Below are 25652 nucleotides of genomic sequence, written 5' to 3'. Positions count from 1 at the left end.
GATTAGAGCCTTGATCAATGCACCTTAAATTCAGTGGGCAGAGATGGAAAATATATAGATCTAATAATTGATAACGGCTCTGAAGAAAATAAATTATGATAGTGGTATAGAAGCACATGATGGGTGAAGGAATGCTATTTTTGATATGTGGGTCAGTGAAGGCCTCTTTGAAGAAGTAACCTTTGTATTCTACATTATGAGAAGAACTAGTCATATGAACAGCTGGAGACAGCATTCCTAGCAAAAGTGACAGTAAGTACAGAGACCATGAGGAAATGTGACATTTTTAAGGAATGGAAAGAAGGCTATTATGGCCTGAGCAATATAAGGGATAATGTAAGAGAAATAGGAGCAAAATCATGTAGGGCTTTTTAATTCTTTATCTCTAAATAAAATTCAAGATTCTTAAATGGAAAGATAGTGAAGTAGAAGAAGCCTGTGATTTCTAGTTACTCCATGGCTAGGGATTCAAGCAACTGGAACACAGTTTCACAGTGAGATGGGTGACAGAGAAGACACCAAAAATCCAATATCAGAATCACAGAGGCACAGAATTTCAGGAACTTTGAACATAGCACAGGAAAGAATACCTCAAGAATCTAACTATTAATGCCAAGGTGCTGGTTCATCACTGAGGGGAGGGATGACCCAGCCAGAAAGAAATGTTGAATCTGCAAAGAAAATTTGGCACAGGGAACCCGTGGAACACCGGACAATCTGAACTTGAGTGACTCAGAGGCAGCATAGTGTATGAGGAGTGCTCTATGCTTCTTGGCTGGAGAGAGGATAACTGAGAAGAAATGCCATCTCGAAGAAGCTGTTGCAGTGGGTGTCTACAACAGGAGCCCAGGAGCTCACAATGAGCATTATGGGCTGGCTGTCCCTACGTTCACCTGCCATGAGATCTTGAGTCTGCCTAGCACAGTGCAACTGAGGTGGACACAAAAGGGATTGCACCTAGGGGAACTCAGGTCAGGTATACAGAACAGAGTGCGGCTTCCTTCCCTCTGGGTTTGGCAGCTTGTGGAATTAGCTGGAGAGAATAAAACTGGGCAGGCAGGCACATTTGCTCTCAGGTTCTGCTCCTGTGAAGACCACATTTGTGAGAATAAGTGAACACTATCATGAAGCTGGCCACTTTGCCTTAAGAGTGGATTTCTTAGGAGGCCCCCAATATCCAGATACCCAGCAGAGACAGGCATCTGCCTGACAATAGGGTGGGTGAAGCTAGTCTCTTTAGAGCAGATACCCCACAATAAAATTTAAAAGATTGATCAAAAATAAACAGCAGTCACTGAAGCTCAGCGAACTCTGAATCAGCCCTTCTCTGGGAGTGTATCTACCTAGTTTGCATGGACAAAATTCCAGCTGTCATCACTTCTCATTCTGCTCTCAGTTAAACTAGAGGAAGAGAAGCTGAGAGCTGTTACATCCAGGTTCAGTTTCAGGTCACTCCAGCCGGCAATTTAATGAACAACTCAAAGAAGGGTCTAACAACCCCCAGCCCTGACTCCCTCAAAGGGGTACACAGCCTAAGAAACAGAAGGACTGTATAGCATAGGCACTGAATATCCTTCTTTTTAAAAAAATTTCTTTTATTTGTTTTAATTAGTTATACATGAGAATAGAATGCATTTATGCATTTTGATATACATAAATGGGATATAATTTCTCATTTTTCTGATTGTACATGTGGTAGAATGACATTGGTCAAAATTCAGTCATACATGTACATAAGGTAATCATGTCTGCATCATTCTACTATCCTTCCTATCTCCATATCCCTTCCCCTCGCTTCACTCCCTTCTCCCTGATCTAAAGTAACTCTATTCTTTCTTAGGGACACCCCCCAACTTATTGAGAATTAGCATCTCCATATCAGAGAAAACATTTGGCCTTTAGTTTTTGGGGGGAATTGCTTATTTTTCTTAACATGATATTCTCCAACTCCATTGAACCACATTCTTGTCAACAGTTCTGACCGCATCAGCAGAGGTAATCCCTTCATTTTCCCTGAAGATTTTTTTTCTTCTTTTCTCTTTTTTTTTCCATTCAACATGATTTTGAATGTGTGCTTGTGTGTGTTCTGTGTCAATTGGTATATATACTTATATAAATACATAGATACGTGTGTGTGTGTATCCTTTTCTTTTATGTTGTTTTGACTTAAGATCTTGTTTTGACTTAAGAGTAGTAGGGTTTTAAAAATTTATTTTGTTTTGACTTTTTGTTTGCTTTGACATTTATTTTTGTTTTTTTTTATTACCCTTATCCTCTCTTACCCCTTCAATAGCCAAATTTGTTCATATTCTCTTTCTCTCATTATTTCTTTTAATTATTTTTTTACTTCTTTTTCTCTATAGCCTCCTTCTTTATACTTTAATTCTGCTTTGCATCAGTTTGTCTTTTGAATATTTTAAACTTTGCCTTCCTATTCCATTTTCTTTTTATTATGGTTTAGACATGAAGTGCCTCCCAAAAGCTCTGTTAATTCAGGAATATTCAGAGATGAAATTATTGCATCATGGGAGTTGTAACCTAATCAGTTCTTAGTTTGTATGGGCTGGGTGATAGCTGTAGGCAGATAAAGTATGACTGGTGAGTGGGGGTGTAACTGGGGAGGTTCCCTGGAAGGGTACATCATCCCTGGGGCTCCTTCATCCCCACCCCTGCCACTTCCTGACCCAACCATGTTCTGAGAAGCTTTCCTTTGCCGAGCTTTTCCCCCATAATATGCTGCCCACCTTGGGCCAAGAAGAATGGAATCAGCTGTCTGTGAACTGAGACTTCCAAATTATGATTCTAAAATAAACTTTTTATCCTCTAAGTTGTTCTTATCTGGTATTATGGTCACAGCAATGATGAAAAGGCTAACTAAAACAGAAACCAGTACCAGGAGTGAAGACATTACTGTGACAAACCTAACCATGTAGTTCAGAAGCCTCTGGTGCTGGTTTGTGGAAGAAAATTTGAAAAGTTTAGAGATTCAGACTGGAAAATCTTTAGAATGTTGCAAGCATAGCTTAACATGTGATTCTGTTGAGAACTAAGAAAACCAGAATGCTGATAGAAAAGTGAATCATGTTCATGAGGTTTCAGAGGGAAATAAGGACTTTATTGGGAATTGGACTATAGGCACTTGTGTTATATTCTGGTAAAGTACTTGGTTATATTTTATCCGTGTCATGAGACTTTGTGTGAGGCTGAATTTTAAAGTAATGAACTGGTGGACGCTGCTGCTGACACTGTTACACTACCCCTACTACTGACCCACTACCTGCTTCTACCAACCACTGCCACTACTGCTGCTACCCTCGTCTAGAGATCTGCTGTGGGGGAGACTCCAGGTTTGGTTGCACGAGGCCGCACCCATTTGGGGACACTATCCAGGGCTGGGGCCAAGATGCCAGCAGGTTTACCACCACAAGAGCCTCTGTCTAGGGAATGAGGCTGGGACCTTCAGGTCCACTGTGGGGGTTCCTGAGGGTTTGGAGGTACCTGAGGTCTTCCTGCTGGAAGTGCTGGTGGCTCTTGTCTTGCTGCTTCATCTCAAAGTTACTCCTTTGCATACGTGTATTCCTGGTGGTCTCTCTGCCAATAGGAGCAGCAATGAGATCTTGGGACTGCAGTGTGGCTGAGCCTGAGGTATCTGAAGCCCACATCAGTGGGATTGTGACTGGCACTGCCAGGACTGATCTGGGCCTGGTGATACTAAGAGACATCAGAGACAGGGCTGAGAAACTTAAGTGCTGATGGAGACAGTTTGAATTTCCATGGAGATTTATTTTATTTTATTTCTCAATTCACTAATATCTCTACCATATTTGGAACAGGGTGTTTTTTATTCATCAGTGTGTGGAGGACAATGCTATATGAATGGTGTTTTGCATTTTTGATTCTTATGTCTTTAATTTTTTCTCTTTGTTCGTATTCTTACTCTCACTTGTCTGATTCCTTGGATTTTCTTTTCAACTTTTTTCCAACCAACAGCCAATCTCTGTCGACTCATCTTCCACTCTTCCTGTGAATTTTTGCTTCTAGCTTCTCTCTTCCTCCCTCATGAACATCATGTACTACACTACTATTCTCTCATCCACCATTTGAAATTGCAAATCATTTTAGCAAATTTTCTGTTTATACTATAGATCATTATTGAACTCATCATTTTGGTTTAATGTGAGAAAGCAGTAGATGACTTATTGGGAGCTATTGGGTTTAAGGTTATACATTGTTTGTACTGGGTACTGTTGATATTGGTCTCGCCATTAAAGGCGAGGAACTGGAAACCTTCAGGGACAGTGTAAGTCTATAGGGTAGAATTTATGCTGCCTTAGATCCATAGTTCTAGATGGAAAAACACATGAATAATATGAAAAAACAAGGGAATAAAGTACCCAAAAAAACCAAGATGCTTCAATGACAGAAGCCACTGATAACATAGTAGAAGAAATGTTCAAGAAGGAGTTCAGAATGTAAATATTTCAATTGATCTGTGAAGTAAAGGATAGTATAAGGAATGAAATCAAAGAAAAAATAGAGAAAATGAAAGATCACTTCAATTAAGAGTTAGAGATTGTTGGGGTGGGGAGGAGCAGAAATCCTTGAAATGAAGGAATCAGTAAAACAAATTATAAATTCAATACAAAGCATCACCAACAGACTAGACCACTTGGAGACAGACCTCAGGCAATGAAGACAAAATATATAATCTTGAAAGTAAAATTGACCATGCAGGAAAGATGGTAAAAAAAAACCATGAACAAAACATCCAAGAATTATGGGATAACATAAAAAGCTCAAATTTAACAGTTATCAGAATAGATGGAGGAGCAGAGATACAAACCAAAGGAATACACAATCTTTTCAATGATATAATAGCAGAAAATTTCTCAAACCTAAAGAATAAAATGAAAAAAAACAAATACAAGATGCTTAAAGGACCCCAAATGTACAAAATTACAGCAGACCCACACCAAGACACATTATAATGAAATTGACTCATATAAAGAATAAAGATTAAAATCTTAAAGGCTGTGAGAGAAAAAATCAAATTACTTATGGGGGAAACCAATTCAGATCTCAACTGATTTCTCAACCCAGACTCTCAAAGCTAGGAGGTCTTGGAATAATATATTTAAAGCTCTGAAACAGAACAGATGCCAATCAAGAGTTTTATATCCAGCAAAATTAAGTTTCAGATTTGATAAACAAAAATTAAAAGAATTCACAACTAGAAAGCCTACACTACCGAATATTCTAATAAAATATTCCATGAGGATGAAGCAGAAAAAGAAAGTAAAAACCAGCAAAGGGAAGATCTACATTAAAGGAATATTCAACCAAAGGAGAAACAAAGTCAAATTAAAAACCAGAAATAAATCAAAATGGCAAGGAATACAAATCATATCTCAATAATAACCTTGAATGTTAACAGCCTAAACTCATCAATCATAAGACACAGATCAGAAGATTGGACTAAAAAGCAAGACCCAACAATATGCTGTCTTCAAGAGACTCATCTCGTGGACAAAGACATCCACAGATTGAAGGTGAAAAGATGGGAAAAAAACTTATCACTCATATGGATTGTGTAAACAAACAGGGGTTTTCATCCTCATCTCAGACACAGTAGTCTCCAAACCAAGGTTAACCAGAATAGAGAAAAAAAAAGGATATTTCATACTTTTTAAGGGAAGTATATATCAGCAGGACATAAAAATTACAAGATATCTTCCCTATGGCTACCTTCCTCTCCACCACCCTTCTTGACACTGCAATGAGCTGAGCAGCTTTCCTCCGCTAGGTACCTCCCCCATGCAGACCTGCCTCACCTTGTGCACAAGGAATAGTCCATCTATGGACAGAGATTCTGGAACCATGATGTCTAAATAAACTTTCCCTCCTCTAAGTTGTTCTTTTTGGCATTTTGATCACAGTTACAACAATAACAACAACAAAACTAAACTCTTTTCTCTTAACAAATTGTCATTTTACTATCTTTGGGAACAAGTTAGTGTTTACAATTTCTGTCTCCACCTTTTAAGTTACTATAATTATTAACACTGGGGAGGGCAGAGTTGATACTCACTGTATACTTTAATGCTAGATCTAGTTCACAGTTGTTTATTATGTTGCTTTTGTTAAATGCTGGCCCAACATGCCTCTCTTTGTGGTAATTAATAATATACATGCCATAGTAGACACAAGATATTTTTTCTAATGCTATATATTGATCACTATTTTTGTTGCTGTTGCTTGTTTTCCATTTTCTGAGAAGTGCCAGGAAGCAACGGGTATACTACATGTTCACAGAGTAGAGACACCATGGCTAAAAGATACATGACAATGTGCCTTCCTCCACACACAAACTAAGCTCACTCAAGCTTCAATACTACTTTAACACAAAGAATAGGAGAGGCAAAACCCCCAAACCAATGACTAGGTCCCAAATAAAAACAACTAGAGGGGAGCATCAGGTTCCACTATTGAACATCTACTCCTACAGCACAATCAGAAAGATTACAAAAAACATGGCTCAGAAAAACCCACAGCAAGAGCAGAGCCACCGCCCGCACCTGCAAGGTAGGCAGACCTGTGACTCACCAGCAGAACAGGCCCAGCGGCCCGCCGGCGTGGTAGACACATCACCCCAATTGGAGGAAGGGCCCAGCTGACACCCGCAAGGTAGGCAGATCGCGCGTCCTGGAGAAGGGGCCCAGCGGCCCGCCAGCCTAGTTGAAAGATCATCCCGATTGGAGGAGGGGCACAGCCGCTGCCCACACCTGCAAGGTAGGCAGACCTGCAACCTGGAGAACAGGACCAGTGGCCCGCCAGTGTGGTAGTCAGATCACCCCTATTGGAGGAGGGGCCCAGCCGTTGACCGCAAGGTAGGCAGACCACGTGACCTGGAGAAGGGGCCCAGCGGCCTGCCTGCGTGATAGACAGATCACGCCAATTGGAAGAGGAGCACAGCTGCTGCCCACCCCTGCAAGGAAGACTTTACAACTATACAAGAGCAAAATAAATATATGGGGGAAAATTCAATAACACAACAGTTTCACCAAGCAGAAAGAAACGCAGGCAGTATGAAAAGACAAGGAAAGAAAGGACCACAAGCAACGCAGGTCAACGCAACTTTAGAAGAGGTAATAGCTACAGAAGATGGAATGTCAGATAAAGAATTCAGGATTTACATGCTTCAGATGATCTGGAGTCTCAAGGAAGACATTAGACAGCAAAACGAGACAATGAAAGATCACTTCAACAATGAATTACATAAACAAATCCGAGAAGCAAAAGATCAACTATAGAGGGAGATAGAGGTTATAAAAACAAACAAAAACAACAAACAGAAATCCTAGAAATGCAGGAAGCAATAAACCAACTTAAAAACTCAAATGAGAATACTACCAGCAGAGTAGAACACTTAGAAGATAGAACATCAGACAATGAAGACAAAGTATTTCAACTTGAAAAGAACATAGACAGCTCAGCAAGACTCTTAAGAAACCATGAGCAGAACATCCAAGAAATATGGGGTAACATAAAGAGAACAAACTTAAGAGTCATTGGGATACAGGAAGGTATAGAGGTCCAACCAAAGAAATGAGCAATTTGTTCGACGAAATAATACGAGAAAACTTTCCAGACTTGAAGAATGAGACAGAATCCCAAATCCTAGAAGCCTACAGGACACCGAATGTGCAAAATCATAAGAGATCCACACATAGACACATTATAATGAAGATGCCCAACATACAGAATAAGGAGAAAATTTTAAAAGTTTCAAGAGAAAGGAAGCAGATTACATTTAGGGGTAAATCAATCAGGATAACAGCTGATCTTTCAACATAGACTCTGAAAGCTAGAAGATACTGGAACAACATATTTCGAATGCTGAAAGAAAATGGGTTCCAACCAAGAATTGTGTATCCAGCAAAATTAAGCTTCAGGATGGAAGATGAAATTAAAACCTCCCAGGATAAACAAAAGCTAAAAGAATTTGCAGCTAGAAAACCATCTCTTCAAAACATTCTCGGCAAAACATTACAGGAAGAAGAAATGGAAAATAACATGAAAACCAACAGTGGGAGGTAGTACAGTAAAGGAAAAAAATAATCAAAGGGGGAAAACAAACCATGTTAAGTAACATAAATAAACAAATATGGCTGGAAGAACAATCCATATCTCAATAATAACCCTAAATGTTAATGGCTTAAACTCACCAATTAAGAGACACAGGCTAGTAGAATGGATAAAAAAAAAAAGATGCAACAACATGCTGCCTACAGGATATGCATTTGATAGGAAAAGACACATAGACTGAAGGTGAAAGGTTGGGAAAAATAATATCACTCATATGGACTTCGGAAACAAGCAGGAGTGTCCATACTCATATAAAATAAAATAGATTTCAAGCCAAAGTTAATCAAAAGGGATAAAGAGGGACACTACATACTGCTCAAGGGAACCATGCACTAACAAGACATAACAGTCATAAATATATATGCTCCAAACAATGGTGCAGCTATGTTCATCAAACAAACTCTTCTCAAGTTCAAAAGTCTAATAGACCACCATACAATAATTATGGGAGACTTCAACACACCTCTCTCACCACTGGACAGATCTTCCAAACAAAAGTTGAATAAAGAAACTATAGAACTCAATAATACAATTAATAACCTAGGCTTAATTGACATATATAGAATATACCACCCAACATCAAGCAGTTACACTTTTTTCTCAGCAGCACATGGATCCTTCTCAAAAATAGATCATATATTATGCCATAGGGCAACTCTTAAACATTATAAAGGAGTAGAGATAATACCATGCATCTTATCTGATCATAATGGAACGAAACTGGAAATCAAAAATAAAAGAAGGAAGGAAAAATCATGCATCACTTGGAGAATGAACAATAGGTTACTGAATGATCAATGGGTTATAGAAGACATCAAGGAGAAAATTAAAGAATTCTTAGAGATAAATGAAAACACAGACACAACATATCGGAATCTATGGGACACAATGAAAGCAGTTCTAAGAGGAAAATTCATTGCCTGGAGTTCATTCCTTAAAAAAAGGAAAAACCAACAAATAAATGATCTCACACTTCATCTCAAAATCCTAGAAAAAGAAGAGCAACAACAGCAAAAGAAGTAGAAGGCAAGAAATGATTAAAATCAGAGCTGAAATCAATGAAATCGAAACAAAAGAAACAACTGAAAAAATTGACAAAACTAAAAGCTGGTTCTTTAAAAAATAAATAAAATCGACAGACCCTTAGCCATGCTAACGAAGAGATAAAGAGAGAGAACTCAAATTACTAGCATACAGGATGAAAAAGGCAATATCACAACAGACACTTCAGAAATACAGAAGATAATTAGAAATTATTTTGAATACTTATACTCCAGTAAAATAGAAGATAGTGAAGGCATCGATAAATTTCTTAAGTCATCTGATCTACCCAGATTAAGTCAGGAGGATATAGACAACCTAAACAGACCAATATCAATTGAGGAAATAGAAGAAGCCATCAAAAGATTACCAACTAAGAAAAGCACAGGACCCGATGGGTATATAGCAGAGTTTTACAAAACCTTTAAAGAAGAACTAATACTAATACTTTTCAAGCTATTCCAGGAAATAGAAAAAGAGGGAGAACTTCCAAATTCATTCTATGAGGCCAACATCACCCTGATTCCTAAACCAGACAAAGACAATTCAAAGAAAGAAAACTACAGACCAATATCTCTAATGAATCTAGATGCAAAAATCCTCAATAAAATTCTGGCAAATCAGATACAAAAACATATCAAAAAAATTGTGCACCATGATCAAGTAGGATTCATCCCTGGGATGCAAGGCTGGTTCAACACTGGCCACAGCAATTAGACAGATGAAAGAAATTAAAGGCATAAAAATAGGAAAAGAAGAACTTAAATTATCACTATTTGCAGAAGACATGATTCTATACCTAGCAGACCCAAAAGGGTCTAAAAAAAACTATTAGAGCTAATCAATGAATTCAGCAAAGTGGCAGGATATAAAATCAACATGCATAAATCAAAGGCATTCCTGTATATCAGCGACAAATCCTCTGAAATGGAAATGAGGACAACCACTCCATTCACAATATCCTCAAAAAAATAAAATAAAATAAAATACTTGGGAATCAACCTAACAAAAGAGGTGAAAGACTTATACAATGAAAACTAAAGAACCCTAAAGAGAGAAATAGAAGAAGATCTTAGAAAATGGAAAAATATACCCTGTTCAGGGATAGGTAGAACTAACATCATCAAAATGGCGATATTATCAAAAGTTCTCTATAGGTTTAATGCAATGCCAATCAAAATCCCAACAGCATTTCTTGTAGAAATAGATAAAGCAATCATGAAATTCATATGGAAAAATAAAATACCCAGAATAGCAAAAACAACTCTAAGCAGAAAGTGTGAATCAGGCGGTATAGCAATACCAGACTTCAAACTATACTACAGAGCAATAGTAACAAAAACAGCATGGTATTGGTACCAAAACAGGCAGGTGGACCAATGGTACAGAATAGAGGACACAGAAACCAATCCACAATATTACAACTATCTTATATTTGATAAAGGGGCTAAAAGCATGCAATGGAGGAAGGATAGCATCTTCAACAAATGGTGCTGGGAAAACTGGAAATCCATATGCAACAAAATGAAACTGAATCCCTTTCTCTCGCAATGCACAAAAGTTAACTCAAAATAGATCAAGGAGCTTGATATCAAATCAGAGACATGGCGTCTGATAGAAGAAAAAGTTGGCTCCGATCTACATACTGTGGGGTCGGGCTCCAAATTCCTCAATAGGACTCCCATAGCACAAGAGTTAATAACTAGAATCAACAAATGGAACTTACTCAAACTAAAAAGTTTTTTTTTCAGCAAAAGAAACAATAAGAGAGGTAAACAGGGAGCCTATATCCTGGGAACAAATCTTTACTCCTCACACTTCAGATAGAGCCCTACTATCTAGAGTATACAAAGAACTCAAAAAATTAAACAATAAGAAAACAAATAACCCAATCAACAAATGGGCCAAGGACCTGAACAGACACTTCTCAGAGGAGGACATACAATCAATCAACAAGTACATGAAAAAATGCTCACCATCTCTAGCAGTCAGAGAAATGCAAATCAAAACCACTCTAAGATACCATCTCACTCCAGTAAGATTGGCAGCCTTTATGAAGTCAAACAACAACAAGTGCTGGCGAGGATATGGGGAAAAGGGTACACTTGTACATTGCTGGTGGGACTGCAAATTGGTGCGGCCAATTTGGAAAGCAGTATGAAGATTCCTGGGAAAGCTGGGAATGGAACCACCATTTGACCCAGCTATTCCCCTTTTCGGACTATTCCCTAAAGACCTAAAAAGAGCATGCTACAGGGACACTGCTACATCGATGTTCATAGCAGCACAATTCACAATAGCAAGACTGTGGAACCAACCTAGATGCCCTTCAACAGACGAATGGATAAAAAAAAATGTGGCATTTATACACAATGGAGTATTACTCGGCATTAAAAAAGGACAAAAGTATAGAATTTGCAGGTAAATGGATGGCATTAGAGCAGATTATGCTAAGTGAAGCTAGTTAATCCCTTAAAAACAAATGCCAAATGTCTTCTTTGATATAAGGAGAGTAACTAAGATCAGAGTAGGGAGGAAGAGCATGAGAAGAAGATTAACATTAAACAGGGATGAGAGGTGGGAGGGAAAGGGAGAGAGCAGGGAAATTGCATGGAAATGGAAGGAGACCCTCAGGGTTATACAAAATTACATACAAGAGGAAGTGAGAGGAAAGGAAAAAAACAAGGGGGAGAAATGAATTACAGTAGATGGGGTAGAGAGAGAAGAGGGTAGGGGAGGGGAGGGGAATGGGGATAGTAGAGGATAGGAAAGGCAGCAGAATACAACAGACACTAGTATGGCAATATGTAAATCAGTGGATGTGTAACCGATGTGATTCTGCAATCTGTATAAGGGGTAACAATGGGAGTTCATAACCCACTTGAATCAAAGTGTGAAATATGATATATCAAGAACTATGTAATGTTTTGAACAACCAACAATAAAAATTAAAAAAAAGAGATATCAAGTGAAATTTAGAAGAAGATGAGAGGGCAAAACTGATTACTATGCTCAGAAACGCTTGGTGATCCAGGACAAAAGTAAGTACAACACACCCAAATACAGGAGGATAGTTAGTGTAACTGACAGAGATATCATTTGCCAGATTGCTTATGCCTGTATAGAAGGGGATATGATAGTCTGAGAAGCATATGCACATGAACTATCAAAATATGGTGTGAAAGTTGGCCTAACAAATTATGCTGCAGTATATTGTACTGGCATACTGCTGGCCTACAGGCTTCTCAATAGGTTTGGTATGAACAAGATTTATGAAGGCTAAGTGAAGGTGACTGGAGATGAATACAATGTAAAAAGTGCTGATGGTCAACCTGGTGCCTTCGCCTACTATTTGGATGCAGGCCTTGCTAGAAGTACAACTGGCAATAAAGTTTTGGGGGCCCTGAAGGGAGCTGTGGATGGAGGCTTGTCTATCTCCCATAGTACCAAACAATTCCCTGGTTATGATTCTGAAAGCAAGGAGTTCAATGAAGAAATACACAGGAAACACATTATGGGTCAGAATGTTGCAGATTATATGCATTATCTAATGGAAGAAGATGAAGATGCTTACAAGAAACAATTTTCTCAGTATATAAAGAACAACATTGCCCCTGACATGGAGGAGATGTACAAGAAAGCTCATTCTGCTATATGAGAGAATTCAGTCTGTGAGAAAGCCCCAAAGAGAAGTTAAAAAGACAAGGTGGGACCTAAAATGTCCCTTGCTCACAAGACAGATCGGGTAGCTAAAAAGAAGGCAAGCTTCCTTAGAGCTCAGGAACTGGATGCTGAGAGCTAAACCAAATAACAGTTTTTCTATGAAGTTTTTTTCAGATAAAGATAATAAACTTATTGAACAAGCAGATTAAAAAAAAAAAAGATTGGTTGAGGGTATCTACGTGGGCCCCCTCTGGGTTCTCCATTCGGTTCCATCAATCTATCCGACTGTTCTATTATTGCCACCACACTTTTTTGGTTACTGTAGCCTTACAATAAGTCTTGAAGGGGGTAGAGCCAATCCTTCAACTTTGTTCTTCTCCCTCAATATTGTGTTGGTTATTTGGGTCTCCTTGCCTATCTGTTAGGATCAGCACATTGATATCCACAAATAATTTGCTGGGATTTTGACTGTGATTGCATTGAATCTATAGATCAAATTTGGAAACACTGCTTGACAATATTGCATATTCCTATCTGTAAATATCTCTTCATTTAGTTAATACTTCTTCTGAGAAATGTTCTTTGAAGGTAGAAGCCACTTCTTATGTGATATGAATCAGACATCTCCAGCTTGTTCCCATCCATTTCTACTGTGAACTTGTTATAGAGAAGTGACTATCCTGTTATGGCTGTGTGGGTCAATAGTTTGTATCCAGGTGTGGCTGTGAAACTTGTTCTTAACTGTAGAATGCACATGGAAGTAGTGGATGTCACTTTTGGGCTGGGCGTTTTAAGAAGTGGTCATGTCTTTCACTTTCTTAGCTTGAAACAGAAGAATCTCATACTATGCAGTATAGAAGAACTCCAGATAGGAACTGGGATCACTGCTTTACCATGTGGAAGAAATTTGCCTTCTGACATAGAACAGCAACCCTGTGCTGTTAAATGAATGAAATAAAAGTTTATTGGGTTAAAAAAAAAAGAAATATATATATATATAAAGAAAACCCCACAGAATTTCAGTACCTATGCAGTACTAAATGAAATCAGAATTTCTGCTGCAGCAAACTGAGAGGTATTATTGGTAGAAACTTGGATTACACTAAACCTACATGTTCAAGTGAAGAGATACCAACAACACATGACTTATTATAAATAAGATAACTACATATCAAAGGACACACAAAAGAATATGAATCCATTTCAACAGATGTGCAAGTCTAAGACCCCTGAAAACATGAGAAAATAAGCAAACACCCCCCGAAAAGTTACAATCCCCCAACAAAGAAACCCACAGATATGAAATGGGATGAAATTCCAGAGAAGATTTTTTAAATTGATTGTTAAAGTAATTAATGAGGTAAAAGAAGATCTAAGGAATGAATTAAGAGAGCAATTATGGGAGGTGAAAGACCACTTCAATAAATAGAGATTCTAAAAAGAAACCAATCAGAACTCTTGGAAATGAAAAGACACAAGTCAAGTAATAAATTTACTTGAAAGTATCAGTGGCAGACTAGATTGCATTGAAAACAGAGCCTCAGTCCTTGAAGACAGGCTATTTGAATGGAAACACTTAGCAGACAGTTAAAAAAAAAAAGACCATGATCAGAATATGATCAGTTGGAGATCAAACTTAAGAGTCATAAGGATTGATGAGGGCATGAAAATAAAAATTAATGGCATTAAGAACCTTTTCAGGGAAATAATAAAAGAAAATCTTCCAAACCTTAGGAATGAGATAAATATTCATATACAAGATGAATATAAAACCCCAAATATAAAAGATCTAAAAAGAACCTCTCCAAGAAATATCATAATCAAAATGCCTAACATAGAGAATAAAGATAGACCATTTAAAGTTGCAAGAGAAAAACACCGGATTATATTTACAGATAGAACAGTACAACTCACTTTAGACTTCTTAAGTCAGATGCTAAAATGCAGGAGAGTTAGGAATGTGATAATCTAAGATCTTAAAGAAATGAATTGCCAGTCAAGATTGCTATATCCAGGAAAGTCATCACTCAGAAACAAAGAGGAAACAAAAGGTTTTAATAATAAACTAACAGAATTCATGACCATTAAATCTGTATTACAGAACATACTTAAAGAAATGTAGATAAAGAAGAACTTTAAAAAGGAAGGGGAGGAAAAACAGAGCTCTCAAATGGATAAGGCAGCAATTAAGCAAAAAGAAAATTGATCCAAATTAAATCTATGAAACAAACCAAAATGACTGAAAATAATAAATACGTCTTCATAATAACTCTGAATGTAAATGGTCTCAAACTTCCAATTAAACCATAAAAAATGGCAAAATGGATTAAAAATAAGACCAAATCATAGTCTGTTTGGAAAAGATTCATCTTACATGCAAAGATATCCATAGACTGAAAGTTAAATGATGAAAAAATTGTACTCCATGAAAATAGAGTTCTAAAACAAGCAGAAGTAGCAATTTTCATATCTGACAAAGCAGATTTCAAGCAAAAATGAATCAAAAGAGACAAGGAAGGCCATAATATACTGTTAAAAGAAACAATCCTACAAGACATAATAGTACATATTTATATCCCAAATGTCAGTGCACCTAATTACATAAGACAAACACTTTTTGACTTTAAGTTCCAAATAGATTCCAGTACAACAATATTTAGTGATTTCAACACAGCTCTCTCAACAAGAGACAGATGGAATGTCAATAGATACTTTTGACCTAAGTGAGACTACAAATCAAATGAACCTAACAGCTATTTGTAGAATATTTGACCCAATGACAGCTGAATATATTTTCTTCCCAGAAACTCAAGGAACTTTTTCTGAAATAGACCATAAGTTAGGATTCAAAACATGTTTTTAGCAAATCAAAAATTAAAAAGAAAGAAAAGGAAAAGTTATATCATCCCATGTATCTGATCATATTACAATGGATTGAAATTAGGAATCAACTGCAAGAAAATGTATAGACATCCCATAGAATCAAACAAGAAGTGTGATTCAACATACAAAAACCTTTGAGACACTATGACAGTGACACTGAAAATCATATTATCCCTTGTATCTTTTGTAGATAGAACATTTGAAGAAGTAAGTGCCCACATTAATAAAAAAAAGAAAAAAAGACCCCAAATAAACAATCTAATGTTACATCTCAAGGACCTAGAAAAGAATAAATAAATCAATTCCAAAATCAGAAGACATGAAATAATTAAGATCAGAGCTGAAATTGGTGAAATAGAAAATTTTTTCAAAATACAAAAAAGATCAATGCAACAAAGAGTTAGTTCTTTGAAAAGGTAAACAAGATAAACTGTGAGCTAAACTAATCAAAATAATGAGAGGTAATATCCAAATTCATAGAAAAAAGAGATATGAAAAAGGAGATATCACCAGATTTTTCTGAAATCCAGAGGATAATGCAAACTATTTTGAAAACATATCCCAATAAATTGAAAAATCTAAAAGATACTAAGAAATTTCTAAGTACATTTTACCCACTAAAACTGAACCAAGAGAATATAGAAGACCTTAACAGGCAAATATCAAGCAATGAGATTAAAGAAGTAATAAACATTTTTCAACAAACAAAAGGACAAGATGATTCTACCAAACCTTTCAAGAATAACTAATGCCAAACCTCCTCAAATTATTTCATGATAGAAAGGTGGGGAACACTCCAAAACTTATTCTATGAAGCCAGTATCACCCTGACACCAAAACTAGATAAGACATATCAAGGAAAGGAAATTAAAGCCCAGTAACCCTGATGAACATAGATGCAAAAATCCTTAATGAAATATTAGCAAGCCATGTTTAAAAACACATTAAATGTGTACCATGATGAAGTTGGATTCACCCCAGGGATGCATGTTTGATTCAATATATTTAAATCAATAAATATAAATCATCACATAAATGGAATTAAGAACAAAAATCACATTATCATATCAATAAAGTAAAAAAGAGAAAAATCTTTGACAAAATTCAGCATCCATCCATGTTAAAAATACTAAAAAAAAAAAAGGAACAGAAGAAACCTCAACATCATAAGAGCTACATATGAAAAAAAAAAGTAAAAATCATACTGAATGGAGAAAAATGGAAAGCATATCCTCTAAAATCAGGAACAAAGCAAGTAACTCTTCTATCACTACTCTTGTTTGTATATGTATATACATATACATATATACATAGACATGTATACACACACATATACATATATATACACACACATACATTAAGGAGGTAAAAGACCTCTACAATTGAAATTAGAAAAAATTGAAAAAATAAATTAAAGAAGAGCTTTGAAAATTGAAAGACCTTCTATGTTTATGAACAGATAGAATTAATACTGTCAAAATAATCATGTTACCAAAAGTGATCTACAAATTTAGTGCAATACCCATCAAAATACCAAGTATGTTCTTCACAGAAATAGGAAAAAAAATGATCCTAAATTTCATGTGGAAGAGTAAAAGAACTAGAATAACAATAGCAATACTGAACTGCAAATTGAGATGATATATATTATACTACGATCTCAAATTGTACTACAGAACTATAGTAATAATAAGAGCATGGTATGGGCATAAAAACAGATATAAAGACCAAAGGAATAAACTAGAGGGCACAAAGACAAATCCAGATAAATAAAGTCATCTGAACCTTGACATAGTGCCAAAAGCACATGTTGGAGAAAACAGTCTTTTTATCAAATGATGCTGGGAAAACTGGATATCCATATGTAGAAGAATGAAACTAGATCCCTATCTCTTATTCTTCATCTAAATCAGCTCAAAGTTTATCAAAGACCTAGGAATTAGACTAGAAAAACTAAAACTGCTAGAGTGAAACATAAGGATAATACTCCAACACATTGGTGCAGGCACTGACTTTTTAATAAACCTTGTAGAGCTCAAAAATTGAAACAAAGAATCAATAAGTAGGTTCTTATAAAATTATGCATATCAAAGGAAACAAGAGTATGAAAAGAGAGTGTACAGAACAGGAGAAAATCTTTGCCAGCTGCTTTTCCAACAGGGTATTAATAATCAGAATAACGTTAAAAAAAGGAAAAAACTTAATATTGAAAATACTAACACACTCAACAAATGGGTCAAGATTTAAAGAGATATTTCTCAAAAGAAGAAATACAAATGACCAACAAATATATGGAAAAGTGTTCAACATCCTTAGTAATCAAGGGAAATGCAAATGAAAACTGCAGTGAGATTTTATCTCACCCCAGTTACAATGCAATCATCAAGAATATAAATAATGATAATTGCTCATAAGGATATCAAGAAAAGTGTACACTGTTGGTGGGACTGCAAATTAGTACAACCACTTTGGAGAGAAGTATGGACATTCCTCAAAAGTCTAGGAATTGAACCACAATGACCCAGCTATCGCATTCTGTGGAATTTATCCAAAAGAACTTAAAATCAGAATATTATAGTGATATGTGAATACCAATGTTTATAGCAGCAGCACAATCCACAATAGCCAGATGGAATCAGTCTAGGTACCCATCGACAGATGATTGGATGAAGAAAATGTGTATAAAATACAATGGTATTCTACTCAGTCATAAAGAACAATGAAATTAGGTCATTTGTTGGTAATTGGATGGAACATCCATCATGCTAGGTGAAATTAGCCAGGCTTAGAAAGTCAAATGCCAAATATTTTCTCTCATGTACAAAAGCTAGAGAAGAAAAAGGAATTTAAAAAGAGGAATTCTGTGAAAGTACAAGGGACATCAGTAGAATAGAAGTGGAGTACAAAGGAGAGGGAGGAAGTCAGGGATAGGGGAAGAACTGGGGAATAAAGTTGACAAATTTATGCTATGTGCACATATGAATATATCACAATTCATTCTAACTTTGTATGTAAGTATACTGCACCAATTAAATAATTAATTAAATAAATAGAACAAAAATCAGTATAAGAAGGGTATCAGGAGGAGAAAAGAGGGGAGAGAAAGAAGAAATATTAAGGATTGAAAAGGAGGAAGATATATACATATATATGTGTGTGCATATATATGTATATAATTTTATATGTATTTATGCATATGTCAATGTGAACCCAACTATTATGTAGAACTATAATGCACTAATAAATTTTTAAAAGGAAAATCTTTAGAGAAATTTTTATAAAAAGAAGAAGAAAATTTTTCCACCATCAATTTTAGGTAGGGCACATATGAAGAAATCCCTCTGGAAAGAGTTCAGCCAAGGAGAAAGCAAGAGGATTAAGATGAAATAATTGATAGTAATTTCAAAGGCAGCAAAGATTTTGTTTTCAGCCTCCTATAGTCCCAAACCATTGATGATATTTAGGAGGTTAAGAACAATGGTTTTCTCCAAGAGTATGACTGCACTGTCCTGAGAGTTATGTATGGAACTGGCCATGTACAAGACAGAGAGAAGGTGACAATCTGACAGCTCATGTGTTTCCCAAAGTTTTTTTTCTCCCTCCCTCCTTCCTTCCCTTCCATCCTTCTTCCCTCTTTCCTTTCTTCCTTCTGTTTTAGTCAGATTTTTCACCTCTGTGACTAAAGATTCTGACTAGAACAACTGTAACAAAGAAAAGTTTCTTCTAGGGCTCATGGTTTCAGAGGTCTTGATCCATAGAAGGCAGGCTCCCAACCCAATCATTTTTCCCCTGAACCATCTTGCCTTGTCTCATGTATGAGCTTTTTGGAGACACCTCATATCCAAACCATAACACTTTCCTTCCTTCCTTCCTTCTTTCCCCCCTCCCTCCCTTCCTTCCTTCCTTTCTTCCTTCCATCTCTCTCTTTCTCTTACATTGTGAATCTAAGATAGGTGGACCTCCAAATTTAACACAAAATGCATCAGGGGAGATTTTCTTCTGTGTCTAATCCTACATACAAATTTGCAACTGCTTTCTTATTTCTTATACCTCATTGGTGACCTTACTTTTCCTGTACTCAAACTTGACATCTAAAAATGCAGAAAAACAGAATCAACGACAAATGACCAGAAATAGGGAGACTTTCTGGGTGAAGCTCAGCATAAAGGAATAAGGATGCTGCAAAAACTAAAAATGGCTGACACAAATCCTAACAAGCTACGAAGGAAAATTGAAAAGAAAAATGACCCTGGGCTGAAGAAGCCTAAGGGAATTCTGCTACCTGAACTTATTCATTTACTAGCATCTTTCAGGGTAGGGAGGATTTGTCCCAATTGGCAAATGTTCTACTGCCAAGGAATAAACAGTGGAATGATTAGAGTACATTTTAGAAATTGGGGATATTTTAAGAGTCATTTCTCAAGGGTTCTTTCCAAAACACATACATATGCAGCTCACTTGTGCCTATGCAAATATCCTAATTGTATAGTTAAATCTTAGTTCAATTTGAGGACTTCAGTGTCCTTCATCTTGCCAAAACTTCATCATAAGAATTTTTTTTTCTTTTTTACCATTTGCTTTACTTCCATTTCCTATTCACAATTTAATTCCTCTATGTATATTTATCTCCAAAGAGTGATGAACAATAGTCAATGCTATGTAAGAAAGGGCATAATTAAGTGTAGCTATACATACTAGAATTTTGAATTAGGAAACTCATGGCTAAGAGGTAGATGGTTCTAGTTCCTTACAAATGATAATTCAAACTTACCGAAACAATTCTTCTTCCTAATTAATTCCATGTTTAAGAATTCCTCAATTCCATATAATCTTCTCATTTCATCTAAGCTGCCCTCATTAATATGGGTGAGTATCATAGGTTTCCTAATAACCCATTGAAACTTGGTATCTTTGATGCTGTGCACATTAATGGCTACCAGGCACACTAAGTCTGATGCTGTGATCCATAAGGCAAGCTCAGGTGAGGTTGAGATAGGCATCCTCATTAATGAGTACATTATCACTTCATTCTCATCCTGAGATTTGTCACTCTTTATCTCTTAGTACTTGATACTTTTTTTCCTTTTCTGCCTTTACTTCCCATTACATCTTTAAATCGATCTATTCAAGATTTCTGTCATACCTGACCAGGTGTTTGACACTTTTAGGTGAGCTGCTTTGTGCATTTATCAGTGAAAGTAGCTCAGTAGATTTAGTGAACCCATATATCACTGCTTATATATATCCCTGGAGGAAGTAGGGAAGAATCTAAACACCAAAACTGGACCTGAGTTAAAAACATATTTAATTTAATTTTTAAATTAATTATTGGAATGTTGTTTGAAGGCACAATCACAATTTAGAAAAGTCTTCATAAGTACCATTATTTGGTTGAGAATCATTCACCCTTAAGATTAAATCCCTTTATTCATCAGTGAAGTAAACCTAACATATTAAAGTCGGAATAGTAAAGATATCAGTTTGAATTATTCTGAGTTGTTTTTAGGCAGAAGAGTTTAATGGTGGAAGTAAGATGGGACCAAAGATACCATAAAAACCAAATGGGGTTTGCAAACAATAGACAAATGTTCCTTATTTATTTAATTACAGTAAGATAAGAACATTTATTTATTTAGTTACCCTGAATTTTCCTATTTAGAATTTATTTCCATGGCAAGAACCACCTGTGTATCTCAAGATTAGACCATCAATTTCTTTTCACATAAGTCTTTGGACAGGAACATGCAACCTTGATAAATTTAGTTTATCTATGTCTTTTGCTCCAAGCTAAACATTTCAAAAACAAAGTGGTTTAAATGGAATATTGGTATCAAAGAAGCAGACTGGCTTATCAGACAAGCAGGGAATTTAATAAAATAAACCTACATCCATTTTGAAGAGATGTCAAATAAGTGAATATTCTGCACGTACTGAGTAATCTTTTATTCACGGTAACTTGAAAACATCTATTGAGAATCATTTAGTTTCCAAAATAAGTCAACTTCCATTAGTTAAGATGATCTTTTAGAATGTAGAATTTGAAAAATTATAATACTAGAAATAACTTGTTAGAAAACACAGAAAGCTAATTGTCTTGTGGGAAGTTGTCCCTATCTCATATGGAGCTGAGTAGTTTAAGATTTAGTCAACAATAGACTATTATTTGTTCAAGGGTCAATTATCTCTTTCAAAAAGATTAGAATATTAATATAAACTTAGAAAACTGACATGTTATGCAGATGTGGATTTCTCAAAAGTAAACTAACAAGCAGACAAGCAAAATTTGTGGATAGCTAGATCCCAGTCCCTTTCTTAAATGAACTTATATGACTATGAAATAGCTGACACAAAGATCATTTTCAACAGAAACAGCTCCACACATTAAATTCAAGGTAATGAGAATAAACAGAAAAAAATCTGGATGATTTAAAAACTTTTTTTCCATCAGTTTTTGTCTGCACTGAAGGAGAACAAAACTGTGGGAGCTCAGAGATAAACATTATCCTGAAACAGATTTGTTGCAAAAAGATTTTAGAAAGGGGATAAAATCTATTTTCAAAGAGATAAGAAGGGACAGGATATCTATTAAAGGAGAGCAATACAGGATAAAACAAAACCAAATAAAATCTACAGTAGACCAAACAAAACCACTTTTGGAAGAAGCTAAGAGCTAGTTATCACAAGAAGCTATTTTAGGAGCAAGTGAAGAGTGCTTGTGAGAAAGTTGGTGCTTGAAATACCTGGATTAAAACTGGTTTGGTTACTTATGCACTATGTGATTCTGACAGAAATAACTCAACCTCTCTGGTGCTTAATACATAAAATAAGCTGATCAGAAATATTTCATTGTACAACCTTGGGGAATATAAAGTAGACGGTGCCTTGGAATTAGATAGTGCAGTAGGTTAAAAGTTGTTGTGTGAAAAATACCTGTTATGCCACCTATTACTAGCATAGGCAGAGACTTTAAACATGTTAATTTCACCTGAAACCATAATAATGCAGGTCTTGCAACAAAATGCTGAATCAGCAAAACAGAGAGGAAAGTGACTATCGTATCATTGCCACTGAAAAATAAACAAAAATACTAAGTTTTTAAAAGATGATAACCAAGAAGTGTAAAGCATAGAAATAGAGAAGTAACGGCATCTCCCAAAGCACACAAAATGAATGAATGTTAACATTACTGTTAAAAATGGGAAATTTTTTAAAAGTTTCAAACATAAGTAAAATAGCAACTAAGATTAGAAATAGTTATCAAGAGAGAAGGTGGGGGCCATTACCATGAATCATGTTTTAAAAAATTATTAGCTATAAGTAAAAATGATTTCTGTAAAAACAATCTAAAAAGAGTATTATATATAAAAGGATAGAAAATGAGATATCATAGAGATGTTTCTCTCCTCTGGACAAATCAAAGCCAGAACAAAGGTTCTACACCTGAAGCAACTTCATGTATGTATAGTCAAAAATAACAATTAAGGTTTTGCTTATGTGGAAAGTCACTAGAATGAAATTCCCACGTCTTCATATCATCCGAAAATGTACTAATACACTCTGAGGACCCAAATAAAGTGATCTCAGGATCTTATAAAGATTAATTTTTAAACAAGATGGCACCTGCAAAAACACTTATTACTAGTGCTTATGTAAGTTAAATTTAATAGGAAAAATAAGGCATCAGAAAAACAATATTCAAAAGAATAAAAATAAAATCCTGGATCCTGGGATTCCAGGAAGACAACGACATAAAAACAGCATCCTTCTTCTGTACTAATTTCAATATTCTATCCCACTTGAGTCAAATGGTTACCAAGAGGCACCAAGACCAAATGAAGCCTGTTTCTAGCGGTCATTCTAGGCAAAGGTAGGTTAATACCTGCAGAGAGACCAACAGCCAAAAACCCCAGGGAGAATCCTAACCAGAGCTGTCTGAACCCCAGCAGTCTCTAATTGTCCACAAAATCAACAGCAGCCTTTTTTTTTTTTTTTTTTGACAATTAGAAGCTCTTTCTAATCCTGTAAAGACCAAGCAGGAGATGAACTTGTGGGCTGAGTTCTCCTTGCCCTGTTTTCAGGAGTATAAAAAGAGACAAGAAAGCAGGGAAGCTTCCTCCAGGTGCCTTGGCTAGCAGCCTGACAATCTGCTTGTTTCTGCACAGTTGGAATAGGGATAGAGACAGCTGTACTTCCCACATCCTATGGAATTCCCAGTGGGATGACAAAGAAAAATGGTACCACATCACACACAGCCCAGCAACTAGAAAGGGAAATAGCAGACAGGACAGAATATGTAACAGTAAACTTACAGAAAGAACAACATGAATAAAATGATCAGAGGTACACTTAGACACAAGAGTACACAGAAGAGACTTCTTGGAGTTCTAAAAAAATTTTTTTTCAATGAAATATTTTAGTAAAAGCAAAGGAATAGTTAACGTTTGACCCTTGAGTTAAAGGCATGGGCAATCAGTAAAATAAATATACCAAACCACAAATTTAAAATATAAAATGATGATATATTAATTTCTTACTCTTACTATAATGAATTACCAAAAATACAGTGGCTTAAACCCAGGAACTTTGTTATCTTACACTTCTTACAGTTTTGAAGATCAAAGTCTGCAAGTCTTTAGAGCTGCATATCTTCTGAAGGCTCTAAGAGGGAATGTATTTCTTTGGCACTTCCAGCTTCTAAAAACCACCTGCATTCTTTGGCTCATGACCCCTTCCTTCACCTTCAAAGCCAGCAGCAGAGCATCTTCTCTCCTTTCTGATACTCTGCATATATATAAAATTTCCAGAAAAAGGACACTAGTGATTATCTCAGCCCATCTAGATAATATAGGATAATCTCCCCTTCTCAAAACCCTTAATTATATTCACAAGGTAACACAGTCACAGTTTCCACAGATTGAGACAGGAACATCTTTGGTGGAGAGTATTATTCAACCTACCACAGATATAATGATGGAAAAGTTCAGAAAGTTGGATGATAGTCAGGAGATACAACATAAAAATTATAGATGTTTCCAGTATGAGAAGAAGAAACACACGGAGGACAAGAAATTGTTTAAACACGTAAAAGGAAAACAATTACCTAAATTGAAGAAATCCTGAATCTGCAAATTTAAGTAACTTGATGAGCTCAGACAAGAAGGTAGGAAAAAGACATACCTAGACATATTCTGGCATAATTTATAGGATGACAAATAAAAATAAAAACCTGAACAAAATAGAGGAAAAATGCCAAATGTTAGCATCAGACTTCTCCTACACATGACTGATATTGGGAGAAGACAATATAATAAATCTAGACTCAGATTTTCCACATCTTTGTCATCACTGTTGCTTATAAGAAACCAGGTTAAACTGAATTCTAAATAGATTGTGGGAGACTAGTGGCAAAAAGTATTATGGCCCCAAATTCTATTCCTAGTCAAAAAAATGATTTGCCAGAAAGCCTAAGATATTTGCACACATGCAAGAATTTGGAAGGAGATCCTCATGGTTATACAAAATACATGTATGACAATGTGAGGAAAAAAAAGAATTGTGTCACATTAGATTGGGTAGAGAGAAGTGATGAGAGGAGAGGGGAAAAGTGGGGAAAGGAAGGACAGCAGAATAAAATAAACATTATTATTGCTGTGTGTATATACATGACTGAATGACCAATGTGATTCTGCATCCTGTACACTCAGAAAAATGAGAAATTATATCCCATATGATTCAAATGTATGATATGTCAAGGTCATTATACTGTCATGTGTAACTAATTAAAACAAATTAAAAAATTTAAAAAAGAAAAGAAAAAAATGTTTTTCCAGCCAATTTTGGTGGCACATACCTGTAATCCCAGCAGCTTGGGAAGCTGAGGCAGGAGGATCAAAAGTTCAAAGCCAGCCTCAACAACTTAG

The 25652-nt window shown here is 35.9% G+C and overlaps 1 pseudogene; it reads left to right on the top strand.

The window, feature by feature from the left end:
* Positions 1 to 267: 267 nt before the first annotated feature.
* On the top strand, positions 268 to 12988 carry LOC101956201 (large ribosomal subunit protein uL18 pseudogene; annotated as a pseudogene).
* The last annotated feature ends 12664 nt before the right edge of the window (positions 12989 to 25652 follow it).

This window comes from Ictidomys tridecemlineatus, chromosome 8 (genome assembly GCF_052094955.1).
Source record: "Ictidomys tridecemlineatus isolate mIctTri1 chromosome 8, mIctTri1.hap1, whole genome shotgun sequence".
Lineage (NCBI taxonomy): Eukaryota > Metazoa > Chordata > Mammalia > Rodentia > Sciuridae > Ictidomys > Ictidomys tridecemlineatus.
Note: the sequence above shows the minus strand (reverse complement) of the source record. Positions and strands in the feature narration are given on the sequence as shown.